The sequence below is a fragment of the Brachyistius frenatus genome, unplaced genomic scaffold, assembly GCF_029030835.1.
Source record: "Brachyistius frenatus isolate BFR_SWC_R1_liver_20210118 unplaced genomic scaffold, ASM2903083v1 Contig_29, whole genome shotgun sequence".
NCBI lineage: Eukaryota > Metazoa > Chordata > Actinopteri > Embiotocidae > Brachyistius > Brachyistius frenatus.
In genome coordinates, this window is record NW_027210628.1 from 3,944,417 (window position 1) to 3,959,225 (window position 14,809).

Below are 14,809 nucleotides of genomic sequence, written 5' to 3' on the forward strand. Positions count from 1 at the left end.
TTAAAGTATACAGACAGCAGAGATGACAACAACAAAAACAACTCATGGGAGTTGTAGTTTTATTTTACTCACACGTAATTGTTTAAAGATGTTTTGTTAAAATTACAAAGATTTCTAATAGCAACTGTAGTGAAGCTAATTTATCTTTGAATATGGAAAGTAACCTCAAGGAAAGTCTTTCTGAAAGTCAAAAACATACTAATGATGCTGAGTTAGAGAAGCCTTTTGGAACCGAGGCTATTACGAAAATGGCATCATGAGTATGGCTATGAATACCTACATTACTGCATGTTAACAGTAAAATAGTCTGCCATCTCCTTAAGACATCTCCATCTTTCAATCACTGCACACTACTCAGGTATACAGATTTTATTGAAAACCTGAGGAGAGATTTCTTTTCCTCTGAGGTTTATTGATATTCGACATATCAGTCTGCTGTGATGTTTTTTTTTAATTTCTTTGCTATCTGATACTTTCTCAGTAATGCAAACATACTTTAAGGACTGCATTTACTTTCTACTCGTCTGAATGACTCTGGATGAAATCCAATCTTAATGTAACCAGCAAACACCTCCAGAGCTTGGGCCATGGCTTCTCATAAAGAAGCTAAATTCTATGAATCTCCTACAATTAATGAAAATGTGAAACTGATAATATAGTGCTTCAAATCTTCCACACTGAATATTTATTTCGGAGGCAAAGCCCCGTGGCGGTGATGGAGCGGCTTAGGGAACCAGTTCACGGGACGACACGGACATTCAGGGTGCCGCTGCATGTGGTGCACATTCCTAAGAGGTGTTCCAGGCTTAAGCAAACACTCACAAAAGTTATATTTACAGTCTCACTTCCCCAGTTCACATACTGCCACATGCTACAGAACCACAAGTGGTAGTGTTCAAGACTTATCCAGGATTTAGATTAGCGGCTGAAGAGAAGCCTTGGTATTTGAATTACCTCAGACTTACGGTTCCACAAAGGGTTTCACTTGTGAGTCAACAGTCCCAGAGTTGGGTGGGAGATCTTAAAACACAAGTAATGAAGCTAATGACAAAGAGAAAGTGTGTCACATGTTCAAAGAAAGAAATCTCTTGTGCTTAAAACTTCCTTTTTTATGAATCATACAGTATATCTACAGCAGAATATTGTATACAGAACATGTACACAACTAGTCTGATGGCATCAAGGCTTTTGGTTAAATAGGAAAAAAAACTGTTTTTGCTGGGTCAACTGAGAGCCATATGCATGGGAGCTTGCTCTGTAATCTGCACTGAGCAAACATGCCTTTATAACATGTGTCAATGAACTCGGGGTCAAACTGAAACAAGGAAATAGGCAGGTTTCCACTCCCAGTACTGATATTCCCAGTTTCGCCAACACTGTGAATTACAAACAAAACAAAACCAAATATACACAAGTCAAAGGTTCACTTTGAAAAATGACTGATTTAGAATTAGAAGAAAACACACAAGTACTAAGAGCGATGATATGAGCACGAGTTCCTTTAAAACAGGTGCGACAGCATATTTGGTATTAAACCATTTAAACAACAGTACACATAAAATATAAAACAAGGAAGCAAAACTCAGTCAACAAGACTGAAATTCTGTTATTCAGAGCTGCTGTAGAGACAAGGAATTGAAGTTAGAATTTATAATGTGACATGATTTTAAATAGGGATTAATACTAAATTAGAGTACATGAGGAAATGTGCAATCATTTTACAATTTAGTCTCATTTTTACAATTTACAAGTTGGCTTCAGAATAATCAGATTAAATGTACTACCTACTAACTACCAAGAGCAGACATTGACAAATCTATAACTTTAGACACGGGTATACTAGCCTGGTATTAGCAGACCTAAATTTAATGAGTGAATTCTGGGTCCGGCCACGCTCCATTGGGGAATTGTTAGCAGTCTTTTTCAGTCTACGTCCATCACGATGCTGCTGTTGGACCAGCCTTCAATCAATCAGCATCAACCATCATATGGGTATGTGGTGCACCGAAACTCACCAACAAACAACAGCGACGCCTCATCAATGTGAGCAGAGTGCAATGGCATATGACCATTTTTGCATTGTTCTTGCTCTGGCATCAATTCCTCAATATTTGCTGGCGTTGCAACTGTTTCTATCACTTTATCAAGCTCTTTCAAAACAACACTTGACAACAACATCATCCCACTTAGCCGTCCTTACTGGTCACTGATTGGTGCTTTCTTCCGAGTAGCTGAGTGAACCTTCATAACAACAGGGTTTCCAGACTATAATTACAGCATAGACTGAAACTTTGAGCAGTGAGTGGGTGGAGCCAGGCCACCGGTATAATTCAACAGGACAGCTTATTGCGATAGTCGTCGAACACCTTTGGAAACCTCAAAGGCACAGGGGAAAGCGCCTCCCCCACAATGTCTATCAGACCATTTCTGTTACTTTCCAAGGCATTTAATTGTTTCCATTTGTTTCAACTATTTCGGTCCCTTTTTCGTGGAATCTCAGGGCTGTTATCCCCAGATGAATGATTCCTGTTTCTTGCCCGCTTTCCCCTGTGCCTTTGAGAAAGGTCATTCTATTCTGGACAGCTAAAATTGCATTTGCCTTCTGTCATTGCCGGACAACACGTCATACAAACTTGTTGTTTTCAAACAACCTTTAGAAATTAGGAATACCACCATTTCCTCACTATTTAAGCTTATATTTAAAGTTAATTCTCTCTCTAGGATGTCCAGGACATTTTAGAAAAGCTATATAGTCTGAAAATTTTGCATTTTTTAATGAAATCTCTTTTAGCTTGAACTTGTTATTTATTTATTTATTTTTTTTTAAAGCTGCACACTGACATCTCCCAGGCTACACAAGTATGATTAAGCCTCTTAATTAGCTTACATAAATTAGCATATTTCATCCGGTTTTGTCAAGCATTAACTGGCAAGAGAAAAAGTCCTAGAGCATCCTTGTAGCTCACTTGGCAAAAGGTGGATATATAGCTGCGGTATCCTTGAAAGTGCTTAAATCTGGTAGCCCCTTGATTTGCTGACATCACACCACAATAAAACAATGCACTCCTAATAAGAGAGTGGGCCAAAAAGAATTGTTGAACCAAACATGTTCTTTTGGTTATCTATTTGGAAAAGAAATGAATAAAAGATGAGCCAGAACTACAAGACAAAGGCTTCTCTGTGTTCCTGCGTGTCCAATCCTTTTGACATAACAGCATGTTGCAGTTTTAGAGTGGGTACTCTCTTTATCAAAAAACTGTCACAAAATTTGGCAATGTAGCACAAGATTGACAACTGTGTCCCTACAAGGCATGAGGTACTGATGTGGGGCTGATAATTGAAGCAGGTAAAAGCTCTATTTTTATATTCATTCTGCCTTAAGTGAGCTGGTATGACTGAACAATCAAATTAGTCACAAAAAGATGTCACACGTTTTTATCAAATCGTGCATAATGGTGTTGAGGCATGGCCTGGTATTCCCAGACTTTAATTCAATGCGTGAATACATAAGTCTGACCACACTCCATTGGGGATTTTATCTACTCAGTGCATCCTAATTGGCATAGACCTCGGGTTAATTTAGAAACTATTGAAGCAGTCTTTAACCAATCAGCATTAATTGTTATGTGACATACGTTGTGCGCTAAAAGCTGTGAAACACGTGAGCAGAGTGTTGGTAAATGACACATTATAATCACACTATAAGTCATATTGAAGACTGAAGCTCTAAAAAGGCTGGCAGAACCGGGCTAGTTTTGGCAAATTACTATTTTAATGTGAAAACAAGCATATAGTAGACCAACAATTTTCCGTGAATAGATGTGAACTAGGGATTTTCAAATATTCAAATAATTCTCTCTTTCTCTTTATGTGTGTGTGTGTGTGTGTGTGTGTGTGTGTGTGTGTGTGTGTGTGTGTGTGTGTGTGTGTGTGTGTGTGTGTGTGTGTGTGTGTGTGTGTGTGTGTGTGTGTACGTGGTGGTGGGAAGAGGTGTTAATAGTCAAATAATAGTTGAATAGTTCCAAGCGATTATCGATAGTATTTTTGCATAAAATGCCAACAGCCTCTTTTTGAATATAACTCACTCATAAAATGTGGTGATTATCGTGGCCAGGAGGTACACACTCATTCTCATCCAATCCTATAACAATACCACAGCAGCAAATATGCAGCCATCACACACTGATGTATTCACCAGCAATAGGATTTGTAATCTCTTATCCCATTTGTGTGGTATTATTTGGGTATCACTATATAAAGTGAATAGCTCTTGATGGTATAATAGCTGGGTTTGTACAAAACAATTATACATTAGTCATCCCCATACACTCATCTACTTAGACCATAATGTACTACACCGACAAAAAAAAGATTACACCTGAAATCTTCAAATAATGTCAACAAAAGCATCATCCTTCTCTCTGTGTCACGTCCCTACGCCACAAGCAGATGTGGGGTGCACACACACTGTAATCCACCATTTAAAAAAAAAAAATAAATAAAAAATAGATTCAGATTATTGTGTGGAAACTGGCAAATGCACACTTGTCTATTTCTGTCCTTTCTATATATGGCTCCAGAGCTTTGTTGGATTTAATTATTCCTGTTAAATACATGTATTGTATAAACCTAATTTGAGGGTCGTGCCACTGGTGAAATAAGTACGTTCTGTAGGAACGAGCAGCTGCAGTTTCATTTCAATGGAGCCATTTTCTCCGGCCAGCGCACTTCCCTGCCCACGGTCACAGCATCATCAACCCCTCAGTGAGCCATGTGTTATTCTGCTGTGCAAGTGTTAGCACATGTGTGTTAATGTGCGTGAAGCCTGTGCTTGACTGTGTGCCAGCGTCTGTGTGTATGCACACGTAATTATGCAGCATAGATCTGTGAGTTAGCCCTTGAAAAAAAACACGTCGGTTCATTCACGCTAACAATACAATATTTTCCAGATGGCACTGGTCCATATTGATCTGAGGCCAGAGAATTCATCCTCCTGTGCTTTCACACGTCAAGCTATAAAGTCACCAACAGATATTTTATCCAAGCTGAATAAATTATTGAATTTTCAACACACACAAGGCCCAGAGAATGTGAGGTAAAATGTCAGACTTAGGGAATTATTTATTTCTTTGTTATGTGCCAGAGAAATAATAAGAAAAAGTAATGATCCAATTAAAAAGACTTTCCTCATTAGCATTATAATACATGTCAACTAATGGAAGTGCAGCTATTGACTGATCTCTTAAGTTAACTACAGCACTTTTACCCTACTGCAGGCAGTAAACCACCAATCAGCACATGAGTGAGGAATGATGAATACATATTCCATCATACCTGAGAGTTATTAGAGTGGTAATGGTCTTCTGACATCAGGAATGGGGACGGGGTTATGTTACAAGCTGAAAATAACATTAGTACTGTTACCTTGCAAATCTGCTCTGCCGAATGATGATTATTGACATAGACTGTATACGAAAATGGACGTAGCCTGCGGGTGTGAAAAGTGAGGCAAAAGTGCTTAAAAGTGCAATAACACTGATGGCTCCAAAAAACCTTTGGTAGACTGCCTCTCAGGGAACATCAACTTCTATCATGAAATACAAAGTCAATAAATTTTTTCCACTAGTCATTATGGGGTCATTCGCTAAATTCACTCCTTCTGATCAGAGTTCTGGTGGTCCGTCTGAAAATAATTACATCATTAATTAGATATTAGGCCGCAAAGACAGATATTTTTGGGGGCTTACCTGGTTTGGTTTTTTCCATTGAGCCAAAGGAATTGCAAAAACATGCTAAAAATGATGTAGTGTTCAGATCAATTGTAGTTTAATCAGAGTCCTACACAAATATTTAAGGCCATTGCCACGGTTGATATTTGTATTTATCATATGTCAGATGACACTGGTGTCGGCACCCATAAGCCTGTACATGCTGTGGGTATATTTCATTGTTATTTATAAAAAAAAAATGTAAAAAAAACCAAACCGGTTTTTACCAAATTCTTAAAATTCTAATTGTGACAACAGATCCTGTCTTATTTTTGGGCTGATTGGCTTCGGTGCATATATTTTTCTTGAGCTCCCATTTCCTAGCATGCCCTCTTCCTTTATTTTAAGAATAAAGCAACCAATTTAATAGATGTTGATAATGGGTTAAAAATATATATTAACTTTTTATAAAAAAAAATTAAAAAAAATGCAGTTTTGGAACATTTCAATCAAAACAAATTCAGGTAGTATGCATGAAATAAGCTGTGACTCAAAACCCTAAGCGTACAAGGTGGGAAGGTGAAATATATACCCTTATATTACAGTGACCATCAAATGTAAAAAGCAAATGTAATGCAACAGAATTTAGTCTGTACATAACCCAGGCTCTCATTACACTTGTGAAGAGATAAGTTGTGAAAGTGATAGTAGGCGAGCAAATGATGTGTGCACATTGAAATGAAATCCTGCTGATGGCACTGTGATAATGAAGCCCTTTAAGGCAAATTAAAGCCCCCCAGAGGCAAATTTGTGATACCAGGCTTTATAGACTTCAAAGAACTGTTACTAAGATATGCACTTTTGGACAAATTATGTAATAATTGTGCTTTCTCTAAATTATCACAAATACACTGTATCGTAAACATTTCTAATAGAATTTCATGTCATTTATCAGCCATTATATATGCCACACTGATATTTCTGTGATGAAGTAAAATTGGACGTCAATATCAGCCTATAAACAGTTCAGGTTAACTTTTCAGCAGTAAAACAGTGTTAGTCAAAATTTTTAAAAAAACCAAATTTCCTAAAACATATTGACTATTGCAATCACATTGATGATGATGTGTTTTTATACAAATAAACACAATAAAGAGAACATTACAGAGAGCGGGCACAGACTGTTGTGTGGACCTAACTGAGGTCTATTGTGGGAGTTCTGCGCTATAAAATGGAGACACTGGCATTTGCAGCTGTCTCGGCCGGTGATCAATCAGTTTGAATAATAAAGCCCAGTAATTGCAGGCTGTGATCTGGTTTACAACAGGACTATCTTCTTTTTGTCCTCACTTCAGAGTGCTTGCTCAACATCAAGTCTCACTGTTGTTGTCTTTTACATGTCTTGAGCTCGCTGGCATTAGAAACCTGTGTAATGGAAACACAGAGGAAGATCGTGGCTGTAATAAACATTGTAATGAAGGCCGATGCACTGCAATTGCTGAACGCAAAAAAACAAAAAAACATCAAAGATTTTGATTAGGAAGGCTGAGAAAGTGTTTTGTCTCTTTCCGGCAGATCTCTGTAAGTAGGAGGTAGTTAGTCTCTCTTATTCATACTGGATTCCTGTCAATTCCTGGCACAGCCTCTTCCTTACATGGATTGAGATGGCAGGGTTATTACTGCAGTGTGGGTCGCCTGCTTTTCATAGTCCTTTTCTTTTTTCTTTTTGTTTGTTTGTTTGCATTTTCCTTATTCTAACACTGAAAAAAATAACTGCATTCAGACCCATCAGAGCCGCTTGAATGAACGCAATAAAGCAGTAGAGGAATTTAAGTTGATCAATTTGTTACCATTCAAAGCAAATCTGTCTCATTAATGGATCTGAGCAGAGACGAAAACCAGTTATCCAGCACTTTGTAGCAACATCTCAGAAATTCACAGGCAAAAGGAGTACCGTGGTAAAGTACATGGAGTGACAAGGTGCACAAACAGTCTTTGCTTCAGACAAATCCCCTTTAAAATACCAAGATCTGAAGTTCTCTGGTCCTCTGCCGGTGTCTCTTAACCTCCAACAAGCAAAAACATGGTGTCAACTAGCCTTTGATCACTTTACTATACAAACAAACAGGAGCCTACAACCAACCATACATCCATTATCTATACCTGCTTCATCCTAACCAGGGTAAAGGCGGGGACAGGTCACTAGTGGACCGTCTGACCATCATGCACAAAGGATGAGGTTAGCAGGTTAGGGTTTGTTATTGTCAATAAATCCCACAAAAATTCTAAACTCAACAACGTGTTTCTCTTCTACTTCCTGACATCCGCAGCAGCATGTCTGTGGCCCTCGGTACAAAGACTACTACTGCTCCCTACTGATGTCATGCTTCAAAAAACAGGTCATGACTATTTTTAATTTTCAGGAATGAAAACAGCTGGGCTCTGTTTTAGCAAACATACGGAGGTAAATTGTGCAGTTGTTGGCTGAGTATTCTCGTGGATTAATCCACATTGGTGCTCTAGTGAGTATTTACAGCTTCGGGGGGGTGTATGTGAGACTGACTCAAGGTATACTACAGACCCACTGTTCACTGTAAGAAACAAACATCACCAAGTGTAACGGTGTAGCTCATTTGTGTGTTTTTACGAGTGTTTCGACAGCAACAGAGCTCTACATCACAAAGGAAAGAGCTTTCTTAGGTTTTGGCTATAGCCATCACTTTACTGTTAGTTTGGTCTTTTCATGAGATTTGTCATAAAATATACAATTACAACATAGTTAATCCTTTAAAACAGTAGGTCTCAACTGGTCCAGCCTCAGGACCCACATTTTTACTTGGTCGATAATTTGCGGACCAAATTTTTGCAGTTTTTTTTGGTAACAAACAGAGCAGCAACACACAATACCGTCATGTGATAAACAAAAAAAAGTGCAACAGAATCGCAAATAGGGCTAAAAACCCAGTGAAATAAAAAGGGTGACGTATTTAGAACCACATGAAATTATTCTTTTGATGCTCGTCATGTTTGAGTAATCTAAATTGAACGGTCTGAAATATGAAATAAAAAGTCGTCACTCATTTTAAATTAAATAAAAAAAGAAAGATATATCTCATCCTAAACCTGTTCACAAATGCTTGAATTAGAGCTAACTATTGATGTGACAACTTTACTGTCGTGACAACGCTGACAGCAAGCAGCTCCTGCACGCACGCAACGTCATGGGAAACGTATATCTTTCAAAATAAAAGCACAGAAGCAGAACTTCTGTACTCTTTGAAATAAAAGTTTGACTTCTCACCATTTACCCGTAGGATGGACATATATTTGCTTTGAACCATGCGTTTCCGTTTACAACCACTTATGTTGTGAACGTTATTGCTCACATACTTGCTGCTGTACTCTGTGTGTTACTGGAGGAATTCACTAGCGAGCACAACAGAGAAAAAAAAAAATATATAATTAGAACATCCGGATTTGCCTGATGTAAACAATAGACATAATGACAACCGAGGAAGTCACTACATTGTGATTCTGAGATCACAGGGGAACAAAAACCACAGGCACCATCCCTACTCCCTATTTCCATATTTACAGTATTTTCAACGTAAACACCTCGGACTTGTTTCCATTTAGTTTTGCAGGTCCCTGACACTGTCACATGTCCATATGCCCCTACACCGCCCTTTCTGCTCACGTGTATATCACATCCTGCATAATTGTGCACAACCAACACCCCAAACAGACGCAGGATACGCGAGTCCATCATGCGCATGCGAGCGCGTGATTTAAAGCAAATATATCCTTGGCCTTAGCTTTTAAACTAATGCACACATCTATGAGCCACTCAAAATGGCTCTGTGACACACTTTTGGGTTGCAATCCACGATTTGAGAACCACTTTCACATTTGTTGTCCCTTTGTTATAACAGTGTTTCCACATGGAGACATTTTGCATGAGATAAAGAATAAAACAAGATGTGGATTTGACCTTACCTTGTGTCGGCACTTTAGAACAACACCATAGGCACCTGAAATAGAAACGAACTGCGTCATTAACTGAAACCGCTGCTTTTTTTTCATGAATATTTATTCATGTATTCCAAACTACTTTTTCCTTTCATGTAGGATTACTTGACTCGGAAGCAAACTCTCATTAAATAATGAAAAGAACACCACCAATTCAGTTTCAAAATGTTGATCTGTAGTTAACATGCCGACATGATTTATAGCCATAAATGAATAAACACTATCCCAATTTATATAATTTCTCATACCATAAAGTGAGCTGGCCAGCAATGCTAACATGTGCTAACAAGTTTAAAAATCATTGAGTCCATTTCATTTCATTGCCTTAGTACAAAGTGTAAAGCATTTTAGATCACCTCTTCAGGGCTTCTCATACAGTATGTTCACATGAATTAAAGAAAAACATCCTCCCTCTCTAAAAGGACAGGTGGTTCAGAAAGTAGGACACAAGTGTTGGCAAGCTACTGTAGTTCTGATGTTATCGACCCTGGCAGTCACACACATATCCCCCGAGGGTTCAAGAGGAATTCTTGGACGGAGCGGGCGTATGATGAACTGCTTCTTCGCAGGCACATCAGTGTGACAAGAAGTTATCTGCTCTCTTCAAGAGACAACTTGCATGTATTTACCAGCACAGGTTTAGAAACTTTAAAAACCTAAAAACTGGATCTGTGCAGTTTAACTCACAAACTACAAATTGCATATACTTTACATTACTGCCAGGGTTTTCATAAATAACACGTGTTTATGGATTTTCTACATTATAGTTTTCATTCATCTTGAAAACACTTAGTAGTTCATTACATTGAATATTTCGATACATATTTTTATGATACTACTCTCTTGCTGATGAAGCAGTTTGCATGGATCATTTTGAAAATGTTTCATGTTTCATCATTTGCTACGGTAAACAAATATTTAATTCATCTGCTAACTTAACAGAAAATGAAACGTTAAGGACAAAAATAAGCAAACGTGTAGCATTAATAGGATTATGTGAATTAAATTCCTGTATTATAAAAATAAAACAATAATATATATATGTATATATATATATATATAAAAATATAAAATGTACACAAAAAATGAATATATAAATATATGTATATAATAGCTTCTCACTGGGGGACATTTTGGATATTAGTGCTTCCCACGAGGACTAAAATGTAAAAAGTGTTGCTACAGACAAATCCACGACCACAAAATGATAACATGACATGAAACTAAAACATATTACGTGTTAAAAGACGCAAAACCATCAGAATGAGTTCCACCATCTTGACCCCCTGCAGATGAGGAGCTGGAGATAATTACATAAGATTCAGTGTATTTTTAATTGCTGGGATGAACCTACATAGAGCACTTAGTCCTAAATCATTAACAAAATTGACTGACCTAAGATCACTGAGGAAAAATCTATGATGGCCGATCAAGCGGAGTGCACAGCGGCATGAGTGGAGCAAGACTGAAAAACTTCAACGACTTTACATTTTAATGTGGCACTAAAAGTGCAGACTTTCTTCCCAGACATCGTTGGACAGGCACTCAGCTTTTAAAATCCAGCTCAAAGTTTGCCTGTGTCTTCTAGCGACACATTATACGCACATTATGAAATTTCTAGGTTGTGGGAGTATGGTGTAAAAACTGGGACAAGTGGGTGGCCTCACCTCGGGGCTGCTGCCACTTCATATCAACCAAGTAGCTCAGGGCAAAAGAAAAGCCAGGAGAAGCATTGCAGGGGAAATTAACGATCAAATCCCCCCCGACCCACTGATATTTAGTACAATAAAACTGAATCCCTGAAACCAACACTTAATTTCTACAATGGCAAAACAAAAGTATGAATTCAGGTCACAGAATCTCGCTTCAGATTTTAACATAAAAATTAATTCTGATGAATAAACATTTAAAAAAAAAAAAAAAAAAACTGCCCTTGACCTTATGAAGTTGAACAGATCAGGCTTTTAATGGCCTCGTTCCACAGTCAAATTGGATAAAAACAATCCAATGATTACTCAGTGAAAGAGCCCTACCACAAATTTGAGAGTGTACATGAACGGCTGTGGCCGAAGGTTATAATGGACTAGCGGTTGCTGTCGCAGAGCATTTCACACTGTCACATTATAAGTAACTGAGCGCTCTTACCTTCACCCACAATCCCAAGGACTTCAAATTTATTCATTACATCACCAATGTCAGGGATCTTCATGAAGTCAAAAGGTATGCTGTGTGAGGCGCGTGGAGCTCAGGCACAGGGGCCCCGGCTACAGGGCGGGTGAGGCGGCCAGCTGTCGGCTCCCGAGAGGCCTGCTGTCACCCATAATATCCACCGCATGCCTTCTTCAGTGTCTCGTCTTCACCTGCACAAAAACGTTAAACCAAATTAAAATAGAGACTCCTCTCTTACCTTTTAAAGCAAGTAGTTTATGAGGCCACAAATACCACAAAAATAAAACAAATTGTGGAGAAAATGGATTCACAATTTCTCAACCTGTTTTTACCTTTTCAAAAAAATACGGTGAAAGCTCAAGAAAGGGTACTTTAGTGACACAAAACAGGGACACCTTGAGTTAAAGGGCAACTCCAGCAATCTAGTACTCGCTACTTCCATTAAGCTGGGCGAGTTATGAGAGGTAGACTAAAAAAAAAAGATCAAAATCGGTGCAGCAGAGGCTGAAATATCCTGACTTTTAGTCCCTATCACGCTCAGAAAACGCTGGATCCTCCACTTCCCAGAAGGCAATTTAATACCATCTTTCATTAGACCTCCTCTGCCTGTCAAATACTCTCTTTTTTTCAAACTCCATGCCTCCAAATTATATCTCAGGCTTTCTGCCAAATAATTGAAGTCTTAAGCACTAGTCAAGATAACCTCGATCATATCATCAGGGTTATTTTCCCAGACATGACAAAGCTTTTCTCGAGCTACAGAAGACATTGTATAACTGTTTTAACAGGCTGTGTAGCACTCCACATACTGAGTAAATAGATCTTAACGTGTGAAATGAGTGGAGTGTCCCTTTAACATAAATTAAGTAAATAAAAAAGGTGTCATATTTCATGCCTTGAACATGCAATATTGTAGTATAGCTTGTAAAAAATAATGGAAAAAAAGATAACGCTCCTTGCAGGATTCCTACCTTTTTAGCAGACTGAGGCAGCACCACACACGTTCTTAATGTGATCAAAGCATCTCCTCTGCTATCCACACACTCGTTACGCTTATTGAATCAGATGAGACTCCAGATACCACTTTCTCCATTTCATCCCCTCCTTTGCTGGAAAGCTCAAGGACTTGCGTAGCCTACTCACACTCCCAGTCTCCTACAGTTCTGTGGGCACATGAGCTGCTCATCACAATGCAAAAACCTCGGCACGAAAATAAACTCCGTCTCCCAGAACACCCAATATCGCTGTGTGGTCTGTTACTCCCTTATCTCAGTCAACAGCAAACCCACAGTACAGCTAAACTGTAGGCAAACTTAAGGAGGACGATACAAGACTCAACTCAAACACTCCTCACCTCAGAGAAAATGTCACTTATCGTGTTTTAATCACGAGTGTGTTCATGTTCTTTCTTTCATCTCTTCAGTTCATAGGCCACATGGGAGGGCATGCAGGCAGCCCCTATTGTTTTCCAGGGCAGATTTTAGCCAACTACTCACCAGGCCCACTCCTAGAAGACTAATATGATCAGGAATGCACTGGGCACCGCTGTGGATCATATATTTTGTCTCTATCAACAGAATGACTCATGCGTGGTAATGGCCTGAGTGTGTGGAATTCACAATACAGGACCTTTAAGCCTCTGCATATGATCAATGCACTGCATCTACACTGACTCGGGTCTGTGATGGTCAAAATTACACAAAGTGGTGAGAATTTTGCACACACAAAAAAAAAAAAAGAGGTGATCCAGTAAACAACATCACAGAAAAACATAAAATTAGAATGCAAAAAAAGGTTTTTTATTTATGGTGAAATGTTGTATAGAAAACAAACTTGACATGCACGTATCCTGTTGCTTACTGTTAAATAATTGTTTTTAACAGGAACTCGACTGTGCGTTCAAATGTATATGTGTGTGTGTGTGTGTGTGTGTGTGTGTGTGTGTGTGTGTGTGTGTGTGTGTGTGTGTGTGTGTGTGTGTGTGTGTGTGTGTGTGTGTGTGTGTGTGTGTTAGCTCCGACTGCCCACAGACTGAAGGTAGCTCCCACATTTTCAATGCAGAGCTGCAATAAATCCAACAAGTCGAACATATGGCTCCTACGAACCCAACTTCGTCCCAATTGACTCGCGTTAGGAGCTCCGTAGCCTGGACTCTGCTTGGTTCCGTTATTTATTTATTTTTTTAGCCTTTTGTTTTTCCTTGCTGTTCTGCCTCATTCCCAAAACATACAAAACCGCAAATGAGCTCAAAACAAACCTCAACCTTTTGCCTGTTTACGAGATTTTACTGAGGACATTCACATCATAGTTGTAGCTTACAAATCTTATGTAAGTAACGATAAAATAAACTACTCACTCAGTCAGTGTTTAGGGGGGAAAACGATGGACCCGGGCCCATATATCCACCCACCAACGGCGATATTTTCATTGCAGCAGGCAGCTACAGTAACTGGATCGTGCGGTTGACAAGCTGCGAGCACATCACCAGGCAACAGTTTGAGTGGCTTCATGGTGACCAATGAAAACGCTTGAAATGCTTGTTTATTCCAACGCCTCCTCCATACGGGCCAATCACAGAGCAGAACGGCTTCTAGGGGGGAGAACACCGTGTTGCGGTCTGAGGGTGTTTCGTATGAGGTGGGATATTATTGTTCTAATTTCTCAATTACATAATTCACAAAATCACACCCCGCGTCCAGTATGACAGCATCATTTATCTAAAGCCCATTCTCAAGTGCATATAGTAATAGAAACTTTGCGTTATGAAGATGTAAGGAGGCAACAGCATTCATGAACAGGTAAAAAAAAAAAATTGAAATAGGGCTACATTGGTGATGAATTTAAGGACAGCATGTATTCACACCTAACTTTTTTCATTGGATTGCTTTGTAAGGAGTTCATTG

The 14,809-nt window shown here is 38.8% G+C and overlaps 1 long non-coding RNA gene across 1 annotated transcript; it reads right to left on the reverse strand.

Moving 5' to 3' along the window:
• Positions 1-636: 636 nt before the first annotated feature.
• LOC138621315 (uncharacterized) lies at positions 637-14,372 on the reverse strand. The gene is made up of 4 exons (XR_011310931.1): positions 14,263-14,372; positions 11,883-12,097; positions 9,705-9,739; positions 637-7,133 (listed from the first exon to the last, which is right to left on the reverse strand). It is a non-coding gene; the product is annotated as an uncharacterized lncRNA (long non-coding RNA).
• Positions 14,373-14,809: the final 437 nt, after the last annotated feature.